Source organism: Macaca nemestrina, chromosome 15 (genome assembly GCF_043159975.1).
Source record: "Macaca nemestrina isolate mMacNem1 chromosome 15, mMacNem.hap1, whole genome shotgun sequence".
Taxonomy (NCBI): Eukaryota; Metazoa; Chordata; class Mammalia; order Primates; family Cercopithecidae; genus Macaca; species Macaca nemestrina.
This window is the reverse complement of record NC_092139.1, coordinates 5979193-5996248: the sequence shown is the minus strand read 5'-3', so window position 1 is coordinate 5996248 and position 17056 is coordinate 5979193. Positions and strand designations below refer to the sequence as shown.

The 17056-nt window shown below is 50.1% G+C and overlaps 1 long non-coding RNA gene across 1 annotated transcript in view; it reads left to right on the top strand.

The window, feature by feature from the left end:
* The first annotated feature begins 1268 nt into the window (after window positions 1-1268).
* The window catches only part of LOC139358420 (uncharacterized), a 28555-nt gene continuing 12767 nt past the window's right edge, over window positions 1269-17056 (top strand). The window contains exons 1-2 of the long non-coding RNA XR_011613207.1: window positions 1269-1307; window positions 3122-3258. This is a non-coding gene — a long non-coding RNA (uncharacterized lncRNA). The remainder of the gene's footprint in view (window positions 1308-3121; window positions 3259-17056) is intronic.

Here is a 17056-nt window from a genome sequence, read left to right as displayed (position 1 = left end):
CTCTTCCTCTCTCCTTCCCTCCTCTTCCCTCCTGTTCTCTCCTCCTCTCTCCTCTTCTCTCTCTTCCTCTCTCCTCCTCTCTCCCTCCCTCCCTCTTGTGGGTATGGTGAGAATTCTGTAGATAAATTAGCATTATCAACACTATTATTGTCAACATGTGTGTTATTTTCTCCTAATGACAGCAGAACCACATGGTGTGCAGTTAGAAGAACATGGGTCCTGGAGCCCCCTGGCATGTTTGACTCCCAGCTCTGCTACTTACAAGCTGTGAGAGCATGGCCAGACATCTGCCCCTTCCTCGCCTCATTCTCCCCATCAGGAGCACAGTTGTGAGATTAAATGGGTAGATTTGTGAGGGCTGCGTGGCAGGCCACGGAGGATGCTGACTGTGTTTCCTGCATCACGGCGGTCACTTGCTGAGCCCCTTCTTGGCTTTTCTGTGACTCCTCTGGCACTTCCATGACACTGGGGGCTGTGGCGCTGCCCTGGTCTTTCCCATGTGGGTCCTGCCTCTTCACCCAGGTGTCAGGTTCCCTGCGGAAAGACAAGGTCTTGTTCTGCTCACTTGGGACTGGGCAACCCGGAGCTTCTCAAAAAATAGGAGCTGGGTGGGTCTGAATGCACCCAACACCCACCCCCAGTCACCTGTCCAGGGCCCACCCTCATTCCCGAGGCTCCCTGCTTACCTAATGATTCCAAGATGTCCTAGAACCTTCTCCCAAACAGCACCTGCAGAAAAGATGGCGACCTGGGCTCCAGCCTCACAGGTGTTTTCTGGGCCGCAGGGCGAGGCTGTGGGCAGGGCCTTTCTCATCCCAGCCCCCAGCACTTTGCCTGGCTCTCAGCAGACATTGGCGGAATTATTTGAGCAAATTCAGGTTTTCCCAAGCAAGAGAAGCTACACTATGTTCTCAGGTCTGTTAGGTCCACATTGGGAGGGGCAGAGGCCCACAGCTCTCTGCAGGAGGTGGGAAGGGCCTCTGTCCACCGGGCTGGCCATCTCCAACCTGGGAGAGCCCCTGTGTCCTCACTCCGGGCTGCCCACTTGCCTTCCTCCTCAGCCTCCTCGAACACGGACTGAGGGCCACGCCCCACTGAGGGCAGAGGCAGCCCCACCCTCTGCAAGGATGGCCAGCCAAGAACAAGCCCTGCAGTAGGGCGAGTGTGACAGGGGCCTGGAAAGGGAGCCCCTGACGCTGGGGAGGCCAGACAGCAGCCTCTCCGCTGAGTCCTGCGGACAGCGGAGGACACGAGCTTCAGAGGGAAGCTCTTCGTGGGGTCTAAGGAGTCAAACGCCTCATTGCCAGGTAAGGAGCTCAGTGCAGAATGTCTGGGACGGACAAATCGAGAGACAGCCACCGAAGCACTTTCTTAGAAACACGCTGGCAAATGACACAGGCGGCAGCTGGGAAGGCGGTGAGGAGGAGCCGCTGGAGACGCTGGGGCTGAGGACTGGGTTTGTCATCCTCAACCTACAGAGGTCTTTGGCTTTTAAATTATGTACACGTCTTACTTGGATAAAAACAATGCAATACTAGATTGTCTTAATTCCTCTGATCAGAGTAAGAGGACCGGAGCCTCAATGATACGGAGATGAATCGTATCAGGTTCAGCTGCAGGTCAACGATGGGGCGGCCGTCAATTGAGTAGGACACAGCAGTTAAGAATGAGGAGGAGCTCGTGCTCTGCTCTGGAGAGAGGTCTACAATACATCATTACACAGAGAAGACAATGAAGCCAGCGTGCTCAGAAAGACGTCCCGTGCTGGGGAGACACGGGAGAACCCATCCCCATCCCAAACAGGCTATGGCCATCAGGTGGCAGCCGGCTGCTCCTTCATGGAGTACTTTCCCTTCCTTTATTGTCCATTTTGGCCAGAATTTCCATTTTTAGAATAAGCATGGATTTCAACTGCAATCAGAAAAGTGCTTATGCCATAAAAATATATAAAAATAAGTTTAGAGGAAATAAGTGTAACTTCATGTTCCTTACTAGACCACCAAATGGTTCAAGAAACATCGGAGGGAGGGGCCCAGTGAACCAGGAGGTTGGGGTCCTGACTTTGTATTTGCTCAGTCTAGCAGCCCTGTGCTTTGGGGGCTGGGGACCCTCTGAGAGCTTGATGGAAACTGTGGACTTTCTTCTGGAAAAGTCCCACTTTGTAAACAATCCCAGAGAATTCAAGGAGCCCTCTGAAAGTGCATCAGTGAATTTAGACCAGGACTTGGAAAACTTGTTCTGTAAAGCACCTGATAGTACACATTTGTTGTTGTTTTTGTTGTTGTTTGAGACAGAGTCTTGCTCTGTTGCCCAGGCTGGAGTGCAATGGCATGATCTCGGCTCACTGCAATCTCCACCTCCTAGGTTCAAACAATTCTCCTGCCTCAGCCTCTCAAGTAGCTGGGATTACAAGTGCCTACCACCACGCCAGGCTAAACTTTTTGTATTTTAGTAGAGATGGGGTTTCACCATGCTGGCCAGACTGGTCTGGAACTCCTGACTTCAGGTGATCCACCTGCCTCAGACTCCCAAAGTGTTGGGATTACAGGCATGAGCCACTCACTGCACCCAGCTGATAGTACATATTTTCAGCAAAAGCAGCCGTAGATGAAAACTACACAAGTAGACATGGCTGGGTCCCAAGACAATATTATGAGAAGGTCAAATCTGGGCTCCCAGAGTAATTTCTGTGTACTAAGAAATAGATTCTTGGCTGGGCGTGGTGGCTCACACCAATGCTTTGGGAGGCCAAGGAGGGAGGAAAGCTTGAGGCCAGGAGTTAGGGACTGGTCTGGGTAACATAGAAAGATTCCATCTCTACAGAAAATTATAAAATTAGCCAGTCATGGTGGCACACACCATATAGTCCCAGCTACTCAGGGGGCTGAGGCAGGAGGATTGCTTGAGTTCAAACGTTTGCGGTTAAGGTGAGCTATGATTGCACCCCTGCAGTCTAGCCTGAGCGATGCAATGAGACCTTGTCTCAAAATATATATACGTGTGTGTATGAAAAAGTATATATGTATATTCTATATACACACATATATATGTGTATAAATATAAGAAAAAGAAATATATATATATATGAGAAAAGGAACACGTATTTTTTTTTCTTTCTTAGCAGACAGGCCAGATTTGTCCAGAAGCCCGAGTTTGCCCCTCCCTGATCTAGAACATCTTTCTACAAAATCCTCGCATCATGAATCCCCCTGCACCAGCCACCCTCTCTGCTGCTACAGCCCAGAGACGTCCTTTCAAGTGAGTTTGTATAAGCGCCTGAGGAATCCCTTAGGTTGGTGGTGGGGGTGGGGTGCTGCTTTTTAAGAAGACGTTTTTCCTGGAAGGCACAGGGCTGGTCCTGGCACGGTCCTTTTCTGATGGTTTAGTCAGATGAGCCCTCTGGCTCACCAGAGGTGCGCCAAAGCTGTGGGAGAGGGCAGTGCAAGTGGTCATTGTGGACGAGGGCTCAGAGCCAAAGGACTCTGGGGAAGAGGATGCCAGGACGGCTTGCAGGAGGTGCTTGGCGCTTCCTGGAAAAAGAGGGGGAATGAACGATCAGGAGATCCATGTGGCTTGGGAGGGGTTTCAGAGGCCAGGCCCTGCTGTGGGCACCAACTGGGTCATTGGGTCAGGATTTCCAGCTGGGTGGTGACTTTCTTGGGGTGCTTAGGAAGAGAAGTGAGCCTCGTTTTGCTTCCCATCACTCCCCTCTCCGTCCACTGTCTGCTCATTCGCCGCTCGTTTGCTGTGGTGGAACTCACTGCCTATTCGCCGTCAGGTTCCACGGTGGAAGCTGTGCATGGTCACGTTATCGCCCAGAGAATATGTGTGACTTCCTGACACAGGGAGGAACGTGCACTTGGTTGCCAAAGCGCTATCAAGCAGAGCAAGACCTCCCCAGGCTAGGGCCCCCATGCCGGCTCAGGACAGGATTGGCCCTGGTCACTCATTCCACAGGGAAGCCAGCCAAGTGGTAAGCAGAGAGCAAGCCTATTACAAGGCTACACTCAGTGGAAAGGCTGTCCCCCGGCAGGACCTTGCGCACCCACGCACCTGGGATGCCACCGGCACAGGGAGGCACCCAGAAAACACTGGTGGAATAAATACGTTAATTAATCACTCCCGAGATTCGTTCCTTCTTGCTTATGTTGCTCTTAGGGAATTCAAATGCTCTTATTTTTATGATATGTGGTTGCTTTTTTATGCCCTTTCTTGATAAAAGAAAAAGCAGCAGCTGGGCACAGTGGCTTACGCCTGTAATTCAGCACTTCGGGAAGCCAAGGCGTGTGGATCACCTGAGGTTGGGAGTTCAAGACCAGCCTGGCGAACATGGCAAAACCCCATCTCTACTAAAAATACAAAAATTAGCCGGGCATGGTGGCACATGCCTGCCCACCTACTTCAGAGGCTGAGGCAGGAGAATTTCTTGAACCCGGGAGGCAGAGGTTGCCGTGAGCTGAGATCATGTCACTGGAGTCTAGTCAGGGCAACAGAGTAAGACTCTGTCCCAAAAAAAAAAAAGGCAATCTCCTGTTCTTTTTACTGGTCTACAAAATCCCAAATCTGAGGCCCATTTCCATAAATGAATAGATTACAACAATAGGTCAGAGTGTTCACTGAATGGAAAGGAGTATCCCTGAAGTGCTCCCAAATCGTTCATGTTTATCCTCTTTCCTATTTACTACAAAGCGTTTTTTGTTTGTTTGTTTTTTGTTTATTTTAATACAGAACGTTTCCATTCTCCTCCATAAGCTTTGTAAAACCAGACATTACCAAGTATTTACTACTGATCTCTGGGAAGATACTGAGGAAACTCTTACTGGCTCAAGCCAGCGACATAAAAAGGCTCTTTTGTAAAATCACTAGATAATGGAACCTAGACCAGTTCCTTGTATGATTCTGTTCACCTGCAAGAGGCTTTCCACGTGGGGTTGGCCTGCCTGTCATGGAACTGGCCAAAGGTCTGGGGAGCAGAGGACTCAGAAGCAGAAAAGCCAGGTAGACAACTGATCATCCACTGTACCTGCATGAAACAGCTAAAGGAGTAAAAGAAAGTGCGCTGAGTCTACGATCCCATAGACAGCCCCGCAGTCCATGAACGAGGAACAGATAGCTGAGATTTCATTAAGATGGCCTTGAAAAATCAACCTGCAAGGATTCGATGCTTGTTATTTCCAAGTGGTTTTTGAATTTTCAGGGTGTTTTTTTGTTTTTTGTTTTTAACGAAAGAAGTAATTCTGTAGATTCTTTTCCCCAATCAGTTGCCTGCCTTTGAAATTAACTATTTCCCTGGCTTTCTCCCTGATTGGGACCGTGCCCCTCCTCAGTCTTTCTGAAGTGCTATTGTGTTGGGTGTTATTCGCTTAGCCACACATAATGTAACTTTGAAATGCGATGGAAAAAAAAAATTAGCATTTCCAGTGAACTGGAAAGAATGCCTCTGATTTCAAAATGTGTACTTAAAAAAGGTGCACCCAAATTGATTGTACCAACTACAGGGCTCATTCTGCCAAGCCAAATCTGAAATGTATTTTTTGCAAAAGGACAACTTTATTATGATTTTTTAGAGGAAAGAAATATGTAGATCCAGGCACAGAGGAAAAACAAAAGCATCTTGAGGATTTAATACAGCTTGGATTAATCAAAGCGTCTGCTTTTAAGCTGTGTGCCCCCACAGAGGAGTGAATTAATGAGCAATTTATGCAATGAATATATTTTTTTCTTTCATTATCTAGGTATTTCAGAGGAACGTGCTTCTTCTGACTTGAATTCTCTAGATACTTCTCTGAAATGTTAGCTTCATTTTGCATGTATAATTACAGCCTCAAGTCGTTTGGAGAGCAAGTCTCAAGGTAGTCGAAAACTTCTCACCCCCCACCCTCATGCAAATCAACTCGGTTGCTCACCATTCAACCTCAAATCTCCCCTGAACCCTTTTGAATGAAGAATCCATTTGGGAATTATCCTTAAGCCAGCGTTTCCAAGGCTGGTTTGGCGGAGGGAGAGTTTTAGCAAGAATACAGATGCCAGAACCCCATTCCTGGAGGCTCAAAACCAGCAAGTCTGGGACAGAGCCTGGCACCCTGTATTGTTCAAGTTTATGTAGCAGAATGGCCATGCTTACACTCCCCGCTCTCCACCCTCCAATGAGAAGAAAATGCTAAATTAGGCATGTTAACTTCACTGCTGCCTTACAGGGGGCAATTTGTAGACCCAAGGCTGAACCTGAAGGCCAGAGCTAAGAGTGAACAAGAAGATGGGTTTTCCTCTCTGGCAGCACAAATTCAGTTGCAATTCAGATCCCCAAGAAATGTACCTGGGGTCTTTGGAAATGACCTGAATTTGCAATCTGTGTTACTCCACCAGCCCCTAGAAATGCTGGGAGCGTCACCAGGGTATAGTTCTTCTATGCCATCATTGTCTTGGCTTCCAGGAAATGGGAAGGGGGCTGGGAGGGGGCGGGCCTACAGCCTTATCTACCCCTGCAGCCTTATCAAAATGAACGAGAAACAATAGGTGAACCCGCCAAGAAGGCTTGAGCTATTGAAATCTCTGGGCATAGATGGTGGTTTGGTTGGCGGAATGTCCCTTTCTCTCAGAAAACAATCGAGTGGGAGCATGGTGGCAGGGCTCGTAAAAGGAACCCAGACGTCACCTTCAAGGCCATGGCCCCGGCTGCCTCCTGCCCGTCCTCCTCGGGCAATCTCCCTGACCAAGCCCTTTTCAGATTTGGAGAGGAGGGGGTTTCAACCTGATCCTAAAGTGCCTGGACAGTGGACAGAATGGTTCCCCCGCGGGTCCTTCTCCCCTCTGACCGCAGCCCCTCTTTGTCCGCTGTGTTCAGGAGGCACCAGTGTCGACCTCCAGGTTAACTTCTTTCCATTTGCTCCACTTAGTAGTAAAGGGAGTGGGGCTGGGGATGGGCCAGGCTAGGGTGAATTCCCACGGCTGGCCCTCTACTCTCCGCCACTGGGGAACTTTCTGGGACCAGAAACTTCAAGTTCAGGGAAGCACAAGTGGCTGCTCCGTTCAGTCACTGCTCTCCTTGCCACATTTCCATTAGCACCAAAATCGCAACATCCAGAGCCTTGAAGGCTTCCTGGCTTGGATAATTATTTTCTCATTAGTTCCATTCACATTCACCTGCGACCTTCATTAGACACTGATGTATAAAACGGTCATCTTTGGGTATACGCAGCCAAGTGGGCCCACTGCGCCACTGGCACCTGCCCCCAGCCCTTCACTCCACACCCACTCCCTCCAGCGTGGGCGGTGGGCAAGGGTTCCAGGCTGCTGCACAGGTGCAAGAGGAAGCGTCCTGGGGGGCTGGGGCGGATGGCCTCACACTCTTCCTAGGCTTCTGCCTCTGCTACCTGGACGCCCACCATTAGCAGGGCAGTGAGAAGGCCTGACAATTGCCCCTTCCTGTGCCTGGGACTGTGTGTGGGTGGATCACGAGGAACCCTGCAGGACAGCTGGAGTACCTTAGAGTCTGTAGGCTTCCTATCTTCCCAGAGTCACCTAGAATATGTTCTGCCTCTGGGGCTGACAGCCCAGGAAGTTGACATTCCAAGCCCCCAAATGGCCAGTTGTATCCACTCGTCCCACAGCTTTTCTTGAAGGCCCACTCTGGGGCAGGCGCTGTGTTAGGTGTCGGACTTCAGCAGGGCACCAAGGAGAGCCCCATCCTCGCAGAATGGAATACGGAAGAACACACACAATCACCAGTATGTGGCTGTCTTTGACTTGCAAGAGCAGCAGTTTCATTTAGTTCGACTTAATCCACTGCAGGCAAAGAAAGAGATGATAAGCAAAGGCCAGGAATGTGTTATGGACTAAGTGCTGCTGTGGCAGGAGAGCAGGGCCAGGGACTTCTGCGCAGAGAAGCGGGAGAGGGCAGGAGTGTGTGGTGGATCCCAGCCACCTGCAGGAACAAGTGCTGGCCCAGCTGAGGAGGCAAAACCACAGCACCAGAGGACGAGCAGATTGCCTTTTCCAGAACACCTCCCTGGGAGACTCCGTCCGCACCCAGGAAAGCTTGGAGAAGTCCCCTGACTGGATCCAGCCCCTCCCTGGATGGATGCTCTTGTTTGCTTTGCGGTGGCTGTGTGCAGCCTTGGGCCAGAACTAAGTCGCTGGACAACAGAGGCAGGGCTCTATCTCCATGAGCCTCCTCTCCAGCTTCCTCCCACCACACTGCCCTCTCTGCTGATGAGACATAAAATGACCCCCAGTTTGTACATGCCCGGGTCCCTCTCCAATGTGGCTGTGCATTCTGAACAAGCTGTCACGGGCAGTGTCTCTGGAATCAGCTGTGGACAGTCCTCGCCCCTCCTCAGGCACCCCGGGGCTGGTTCTGGCCCCTCTAGAGTCCCTCATGCCTCTCAGGGTGGCACCCTGCCTCTGGAGTCAGACCTGGGGCTGAGTCCCCATCTGCAACATCCCATGTCTGTGGAGCTGTGGGTGGGTCATCCAAGCTCTCAGAGCCTCTCTCTGCCCACCTGTGAATGGGGATCGCGCCAGCACTTTCCTCGTATGATCCAATGAGATGAGGTGTGCACAGTTAGCACTCAAACCATGTCAAATAGTTTGAGTTTTTTTGTCTTCCGTAGGGTAGCTGCGGGTGGTTCCCTGAAGCAAAGTCTGCTCACGTCTGTTCCACCTCTAGCAGTCTCCAGCACTATTTTCAGGATCGTCTTAAACCCTCAAAAAGATGGCCCACTCCTGACCTTCCAGAAACATCTCTACAGACCAGCCAGAAACTCTGGTTCCCCAGGAGCTTGCCTTTCCCCAGCTCCAGGTTCACAGCCTCCATGAAAGTAGAAAGGAAAGACTAACAAGCTTTCTAGCAGAGGAAAATTAACAAATGGGACGATGTCTTTCAAAGAGTGCATGCAAGGAGAGCCATGCTGTAGCCAGCTCCAAATAAATAGGCACTCTGGGTATTTCCAAGGGAAATGGGAGGGCTGGGGGCTTGTGAGATGCTGCTTCTCTGTGACAGTGACTCTGCAAATATCACCCTCATCCCACGCGGCTGGAATTCTCTTTGCCCCAATTAGGAGAAGCCATTATGTCCCGCTCCACTGGAACCCCTCCTGTGTTTTTCTGCAATGTAATTTGGAGATCACTTGCATTTACGTATCCCATAAAGCAACATCACCATCTCATCTATTAGCCACTCCTCAGACCACAGCTCTTCAGACGGAGAGCTTTCTCCCCTAACCCACCCATGGCACTGTTCACAATATCTCTAAGAAAGGGCTGCAGGCAAGTGTCGATCCAGCCAAACCCAGGACTCATTAGGGCCTCTCTTACCAGCTTAGGATTTGCAGCACTTAAGCCATAATAGACATCAGAGAATGGACAAAAAGTGGAATGGAAAATACGTTCTCAAATGCAGTAGAAAGTGAAGGTCGTCATTGCTAGTCAGAGATGGACAGACTGAGCAAAAAGCGCCCTGTTCTTTGAGGAGACCATCTCCCCACTCCACAGCTGAGGACTGGACACCTGGATCTGCTGCTTTGCAGACGAATTGAAAGCTCACGGCAAATGCTTAGTTTTTTTTCTCTTCTCTTCATCATACTGATTCAGGGAATCCAAAAGGCTTGGTCATTGAAAGTCAAGTAGATTTTCTGGGAAGATGGGGTGGTGTGTGCAGAGCCATGGAACCCAAATTTCAGCTAGCAGGGTCTCAGCTCTCTGAGGTTTTGCATCTGCAGGCCTAGCTGTGCTGTGATTTGCTTAGTATTGTTTTGCTCTTTCATTATTTAAATGCATGATTTGACAAGGAAATTTTACTCTACCATAGTGAATGGAAAAATCTCTATCACTTGCCACAAATAGGAAATATCCATCATAATGAGCACAGGCATATTAGCATAATAATTGTCCATGTATCAACCAAAACCATCTCTACTTTGCTTTGGGAAATGAAGGTTAAAGGGACAAGAGCTTTGGAATAAGTTTTGGCCCACGACTAGAGGACGCGGATGGCTGTGTTGTTAGTTGTGGGGGGTTTTTCTGTGTGTTTTTTGTTTGTTTGTTTTTGAGACAGAGTCTCGCTTTGTCACCCAGGCTGGTGTGCAGTGGCATGATCTCAGCTCACTGCAACCTCTACCTCCTGGGTTCAAGCAATTCTCCTGCCTCAGCCTCCCAAGCAGCTGGGACTACAGGTGCGCATCACCACGCCCAGCTAATTTTTGTATTTTTAGTAGAGACAGGGTTTCAACATGTTAGCCAGTCTGGTCTCGAACTCCTGACCTCGTGACCCGCCCACCTCGGCCTCCCAAAGTGCTGGGATTACAGATGTAGGCCACCGTGCCTGGCCCCATGTTGTTATTTGGAAGACACCAAAGCGTCACAAAATACTAGAAAAGCAGGGGATCCTTAGAAAACGACTGCTGCATGGAGAATGCCAAGGTCCAGAGCACAGACCGGGTTTCCCTAAGGCAACACACTCAGGTTTGTTTCATAGGAATTCATTTTCCCTCCCCTACGATGTTGTTTTTTTACAACAAATTATCACAGTATGTTTTTGGTTTTGTTTTTACTTTTAAGGAAGTTTAATCTTATACATTGATTTCTGAGCACTTATTTCTGGTTCAAAAAGCAAAACCTACGAAAGCGTGGGGTGGGAGGTGTCTCTGTAGCCTCTCTCTTGCCACCCACTCCTCCTGGGGGCCAGCTAGCCTGGGGATGCACAGAATATACACATGCCAGTGCACACGTGTATTTTTTCCCCTTTTTAAAATAAACACAGATGGTAGCATACGACATTGTTCTGTACCTTGCTTCACCAATGCAATGACGCTTCTCCGATCACTATACAACAAGTCTCCTGCTTCTTTTCTTAGCGCTACGTGGTAATTCCATCACAAGGGAGGAATGGGGTTTATTTAACCAATCCTGTGACGGTACCTACGTTGTTTCTAGTCTGTTGCTATTACCAACGGCTCCGCAATGAATAAACCAATATATTCATCCTTTGGGCCTGTGTGAGGACAGCAGCAGGATAAATTGCTAGCCGTGTCATCAGCATGTGTTTTAGAATGTCATTTAGCATGTGTTTCTAATGTTCCCATCCCTGTGCAATGAAGGGATGTAGCAAGGAAGTCAAGATCAGGGGACACGGGCTCAAAAGAGTTGCTTTTTATTTTCTCCATGTCGAGAAAATGTCTCTGCCAGCCTTAGCCTTTAGAAAAAAGGATAATTCAGTTTGGGCTGCACACCCCTGACTGGGTTGTCTATGAATTATGGATTTTTTAAAAGACAGGAAGTGAGGTGAGATATTGCATTCCCCAAACTGGTTTTATCTTGCTCAATTTGAAGTTCATCTTCTCGTTCTGATGTCAGGCACTGGTGCGCAGGGTGGCCGCGGAAGCCTCTCTGTGGGCCTTCTCACAATTACTCCTTGGCTTTATGCAATCCCAGGAAGCGAGGGATTTGTTGTTTCAGTGTTCGTGGGTTCATTTCTGTGGTTCCTGTCGCCCCGGCTGCTGGAACACAGACTACCTGTCATGTCATTATGTGTAGGAAAACTGGAGCCCTGGTCCCACACCTCACACAGCCTCGTGAGACTTGTCCGGGGGACTTGGGGTGTCCAGACCACTAGGGGTCCTGTCTAGGCAGTGGGCTGTTTTGGAGGGGGCAGACACAAATGGAAAATTTTTGAAGATGGAAAACATGAGCAGTGACTCAGAAATGCAGCAAACCAGTATCCTGACGCAGGAGCCTGTGTTATCGCTACAAAGTCCACTTGTCGGAACACCCAGCAGGCTGGAGCCAAGGGGTCTGTACCCGTGTGACTTTGTCACTCCCACACTAGCATGTGCCCTTGTCTGTAGACACATTCAGTTGTTTGGATTTGGTGGTGGAGGTGCTCTGATCCCTATACAATGAGCCTTCTGCTGCTTTTTTAGCACTACACAGTAATTCCATTGCAAGGGAGGTATTGCATCTCACAGGTAGAAGCCAGGGATGCTGCTAAACATCCTACAATGTCCAGTCCACGGCCCTCACAGTACAGAATGATCCCGCCCCAAATGACAGTTATACCCTGGCTGGAAAAGCCAGACCTTACCCACCCTCAAGACAAAATCGAAATCACCCCAGGACTAAGTGCTATCTTTGAAAGGTAGGAGTGCCCATTCCACGCACCCTCAGCCCAGGAGGTTCACCGGTCCCATCCGTGCTCCTCCTTTTCGGGCCGGGTACCTGGCAAATAGGCGGCCCTCACCGAAGCTGGGTCTCCTAAATCACTATGCTGCAAAAACCTACACAGCATCTTGGAGGGGAAATATATGAGAGAAGTAATATCTCAGGATTCTCAACAATTTTTCTCCTCTGAGCTCAGAGAGCTTTTCCAGGACAATGTTACTTTATATTCCCATAATATAATGCAAGAAGGATTGCTCTTCTCACTTCCAGATAGACATATTTCCCGGAGAGCTGCTCCTGACAGCTAGTTAGTGAGGGGGCTGGATCAGAATCGATAACTCCTGAAGCCCTTTTTTGTTTTTACAAAATGAAAACAGCTTTTTTTCTCTGATTATAAAAATGATACATGCACATTGTTTCTTAAAAAATTCAAACAGTATAGAAAAACATAAGAAAGAAAAATAAAAAATCACCCAAATCCTTTCACCAAGAGATAAACAAATGTAGACATTTGGGTACATATCTTTCTAGCTCTTTCTCTGCGTGCGGGCATACACATATTTTACTAACACCGTTTTACCTAAGTCAGGGTTCCAGGACCACTATTGACATTTGTGGCTGGATTGTTCTCTGCGGTGGGGGCCTTCTTGTGCATTGTGGGATGTTGCAGTACCCCAGCCTCTACCCACTAGATGCCGGTAGCAATCCCCCACCCCAGTCATGACAACTATAAACACAGACATTGCCAAATGCTCCCCTCGGGGGCAAAATTGCCCCAGTTGAGAACCACTGAGATAAATGGAATCATGTACCTACTGTTCCATATAAACCCGATGTCTGGAGGAAGAAAAGAGTAAGGCTTTCTCTTAGGACTTTTGTGTCCTTTGGTTTTTTTGTTTGTTTGTTTGTTTGTTTGTTTGTTTTTTGCAGCAGAGTCCAGGGTCAAGGTCCACTGTGATATTTACAAGGGAAGAACTTTAGGTAAATGACCACCCTGAGCCTCAGTTTCCACATCTGCAAACAGGGACAGTGATAGGACAACGTCTGTGCCACAGGTCATTGAACCGCGTCCCAGAAACAATGTGTGAGAGGGGATTCCTGTGGGGCCCATCGAAAGCCTGCCTGGTGGGTCCCACTGTGCCCCTGGCTTCCGGGGGAGGGCGCCCCAGGCTGAGCAATTCCAGGCACCCTGGCTGAGCAGCGGTGGTGGGGCTGGCGCAGGCGAAAGTCGTGTCGTTCTGTTTGTGGGCTTTGTTTTTTAATTGAATTATTTTGGAAAGCAGATAAGCACGAGTCTGCTTCAATCTAGTACGCTAGGTTTTTGGGGTGTTTTTTTTTTTCATGTAAACTTTAGTTTCTTTTGAGTTTCAGATATTAAAAAAAAAAAAAAAGACAAATGTACAAGATCAGTGGGAGGCTTAAGTAAATTGGTTTATTCCACTGGGGTGGTGGGGAGTCGGGGTTGATGACTCACAATCCTGGTTTTGTCGGAGTTTTACAAAGTAGCCTGTGGTTTCAAAACTGGTGAAAAGAAAGAAGATGGCATCCTCTCTTGCTGCTGTCCCCTCTCCCAAGCCCTGCCTCCATTTCTGCGACATGCCCTCCCTCACACCCCGAGGTGGCTGAGTCAGGCCCCCAGGCCCACTGTGGGCCGGGTCCTCATGTGGAAGGGACATCTGCAGAATGATGATGGTGCCCTGTTCCTCCTTAAGGATGACATCAGAGCCTCCTCGTGTTTCCCTCGTTTTTCCAACAAAGGAGCACAGTTCTGGGGCGGGAGCTGGCCCCACCCATGCTCCGTGCTTACCTGTCTCCCTTGGGCACCTGGCGTCCCCAGGTCCTCTCCCCATGGCCTTTACACACGCTGTTCCCCACTGGCGCACACTGCCCGCCCCTCAGCCTTGCGGCCACAGCAGGCGCCACTTCCTCTGGGAAAGGCCCAGCTCTTTCCACACACCTTGCTGTGTGCCGGCTTCAGAGATGACCTGATCAACCTGTCTCATCTCAAGCCCGAGAGCACCCTGGGGTTAGGACCTGACTCATTTTGCCCAGGACTGTGTGGATTCTGAGGATAGGACATGATATTTGAAGGAAAGAGGTAGGGAAGAAAGGAGATTCTTCCATTTTTAAAAGCGTGATTTTGTTGTTTTTTGTCTTCCACATCACAATCTTCCATATTCAGGTGGTTCAGGAAAACAGGAGCTCTCACTGCCTGCTCCCCGCCTCCTCTTCTGGGGGCCAAGGTGAGCCACTCCCATTAGCGGACTCGGGAGATGCATCCATTAGGCCACCTGCCCATGGCCCGGGTGGCCGCCTCTGCCGCCAGCCGGTGCGTGGGAGAAGCGGTGACTCAGCGCTTCCCCAGCATGAGTGACCAAATAGCCGCTCCAGCCTTTCCCAAGGAGCTGTCCTCTGTCCATAATAGAGAAATTATGTGAGGCGTAATTTATAGTAAAAATCAAATGAACATTAATTCTGGTGAGTCATCCATGCAGAAAGGGCATAGGCTATGGACGTGGGCTGCCGCTGAGGACAGCTGAATGTTTAATCAAAGCAAGCCAAGACTGCGCCACAGGTTGTGAAATTTGGAGCCCTCCCCATGGCTGCAGGATACACCTATGCCACCTTGGAGGGGTCCTGAGCTAGGAGGGGACTTGGCAAATAGTCCATCCACCTCCCTCATTTTACAAGTGGGCACTAGAAGACCAGTGCGGAGACACCAAACTCATCAGCAAGCCTCTGCCCCCAGCCCCCCCATTCTTGTTCGCATGGCGGCCCAGCCCACATCCTCCACCACTCTCCCTGCTCCTCACAGCTGCAGGCAGCCACCTTCCAGACTGCTTAGACCCTGTCCCTCTTCTGTGTGCCCTTGGTCACCTCCTCCCTGGTTCAGGTACTGTGACCTTGTCCCAGGAAGACTCCAGTAGCACCCACTCTCCATGTCTCCTGACTTCCACTCTGGCCTCCAATGGCATTCTAGAAGGAACTTTACAAAATGCAAAGTGGGGTGTGTCACTGTCTATGTGAAACAATGGCTCGCACCCCCAGGGAAAATCCAAGCTGGAGGGCAAGAAGAGGTCAAGGCCTTCCCATGAGCTGGTCATCCCCACATGGGCACCTTTCCCTTTTGCTTGGCTGTCTGGCTGCCTCCTCCTACTCCACTTACATGCCACTTCCTCCAGGAAGCCCTCCCTGTACCTCCCTGCTAAGCTCCTGCTGTTCACTTGGCCAGGGTCTGTCTCAGGCATGGGCTTTAAGCTCCACGAGGACAGGCTCATGTCCATCTTGCCCTCCTCTGTGTCCTTGGGCCCACATAAGGGTCTGGCATACGGTAGGTGTGTATTCATCTTGTGGACTCTCTGCTTGGAGGCATAGGTGATGACTTGCCACAGGGAGCTGGTGATGGTGCTAGGGACCCCTCTTTTCTTCCTCTTCCCCTGGTCTTTCTAGGACTGTCCAGAAGGAAGCTATTCCTTGGGAAAGCTGAGGAGGGGGCACCTTCATTCCCGCCCCCATCCCTGCCTTGGACTAGACACTGCAGCAGGGCCACATGTGTCCTTCCACCTGGCCTGGACTCGGGCGTCCCAATTTGGTGTGAAACAGCAGGTCACAGATGGCTGCATTCAAAGAGAGGTGCAAATGCCTGGTGCATGGGCACATTTTCTTTTTGAGAGGGTGGCATCAGCCCAGATTCACCTCTAATTACGAGAACATCTTGCCTTTTGAGAAAGTGAAGAATTTCAGGGGAGCGTGGGAAGATGTTTGCGGGCAGGCAGGCCTCGCCGGCTCTCATTCTGCCAGGAGTGCGCTCTGGGTTACTTAGACTTGTGGAAACCACTGCCAACAGCCAGGAAGGCGGGGCTGACAGAGCCTCAGGCCCCAGGACATCTCTGCTAGGTGGCCCCAGCTGGCCAGTGAGTCTCTTGACTGTGGCCTTCATTTTGGAGGAGGCTTGGGTCTTCCCTAGCAGCGTGTCCAACATGTAAACAGGAGCACGCAGTGGCTTCCAGGGCACCCCACCATGCTCTGCCTGTACCCCCACTCAAACCCAGCACCTACCCCCTCCATCTCACCCACTGCACATCTGTGGCTCCAGCCAAAGCCGCAGGTGCTCCTGGACACTGACCCTTCCCTCACGCCTGCACTGCCCACCCACCTTCCCCACCTTCCTCATGTTGGCCCCCCCCCCGCCCGCCCCCATAATTCTCTCTCACCTGAGCTGCCACAGCTGCCAGGAAAAGGAGTTTCTGCTCACCCATCACAGGCGTGGTCATGTCACTCCCACATGCACACACACACACACAGAGCACGAGTTCAGATGCTACAAGTGTACACACATACTATGTTATGTGCACTCGCACAAATACATGTGCACACAGATGCTGCATACGTGTGCACACACTCCACATGCAGCTATGTCCCCCCACACGCCTTCATCCCAGAATGTCCCCACCATGTGCGTGGAGGGGCATTATCTCTATGTACTTCCCATGGCCCACAGGGGACCTGCCCTCTCTGACCTTGCCTGCTGCTCTCCTCTTCCCCTGGCTCACACGTGGGAGATCAGGGCATCAGGTGTGCAGGTGTTGGGGGCAGGTTGCAATTTCACAGCCCTGTTTTTTCTGTAGCACCGATCTCTCCCAGAAGGTGTGATACCTCCATTTCTCTGTTTATAGTCTGCCTGCACCACTCCTAGCTCATGTGCTGGGTCACAGCTGTTTCTCTCTCTCTCTCTCTCTCTCTCTCACACACACACACACTTTAAATAAACTTTTTATTTTAAACTTTGAGATTTACAGACAAGTTGAAAAGCTAGTGCGGAGCTTCTGTGTCCCAACACCCAGGTTCTATCGCTTATATTGCCATGTGATTTGTCACCACGAACGAATAGTATTGCCTG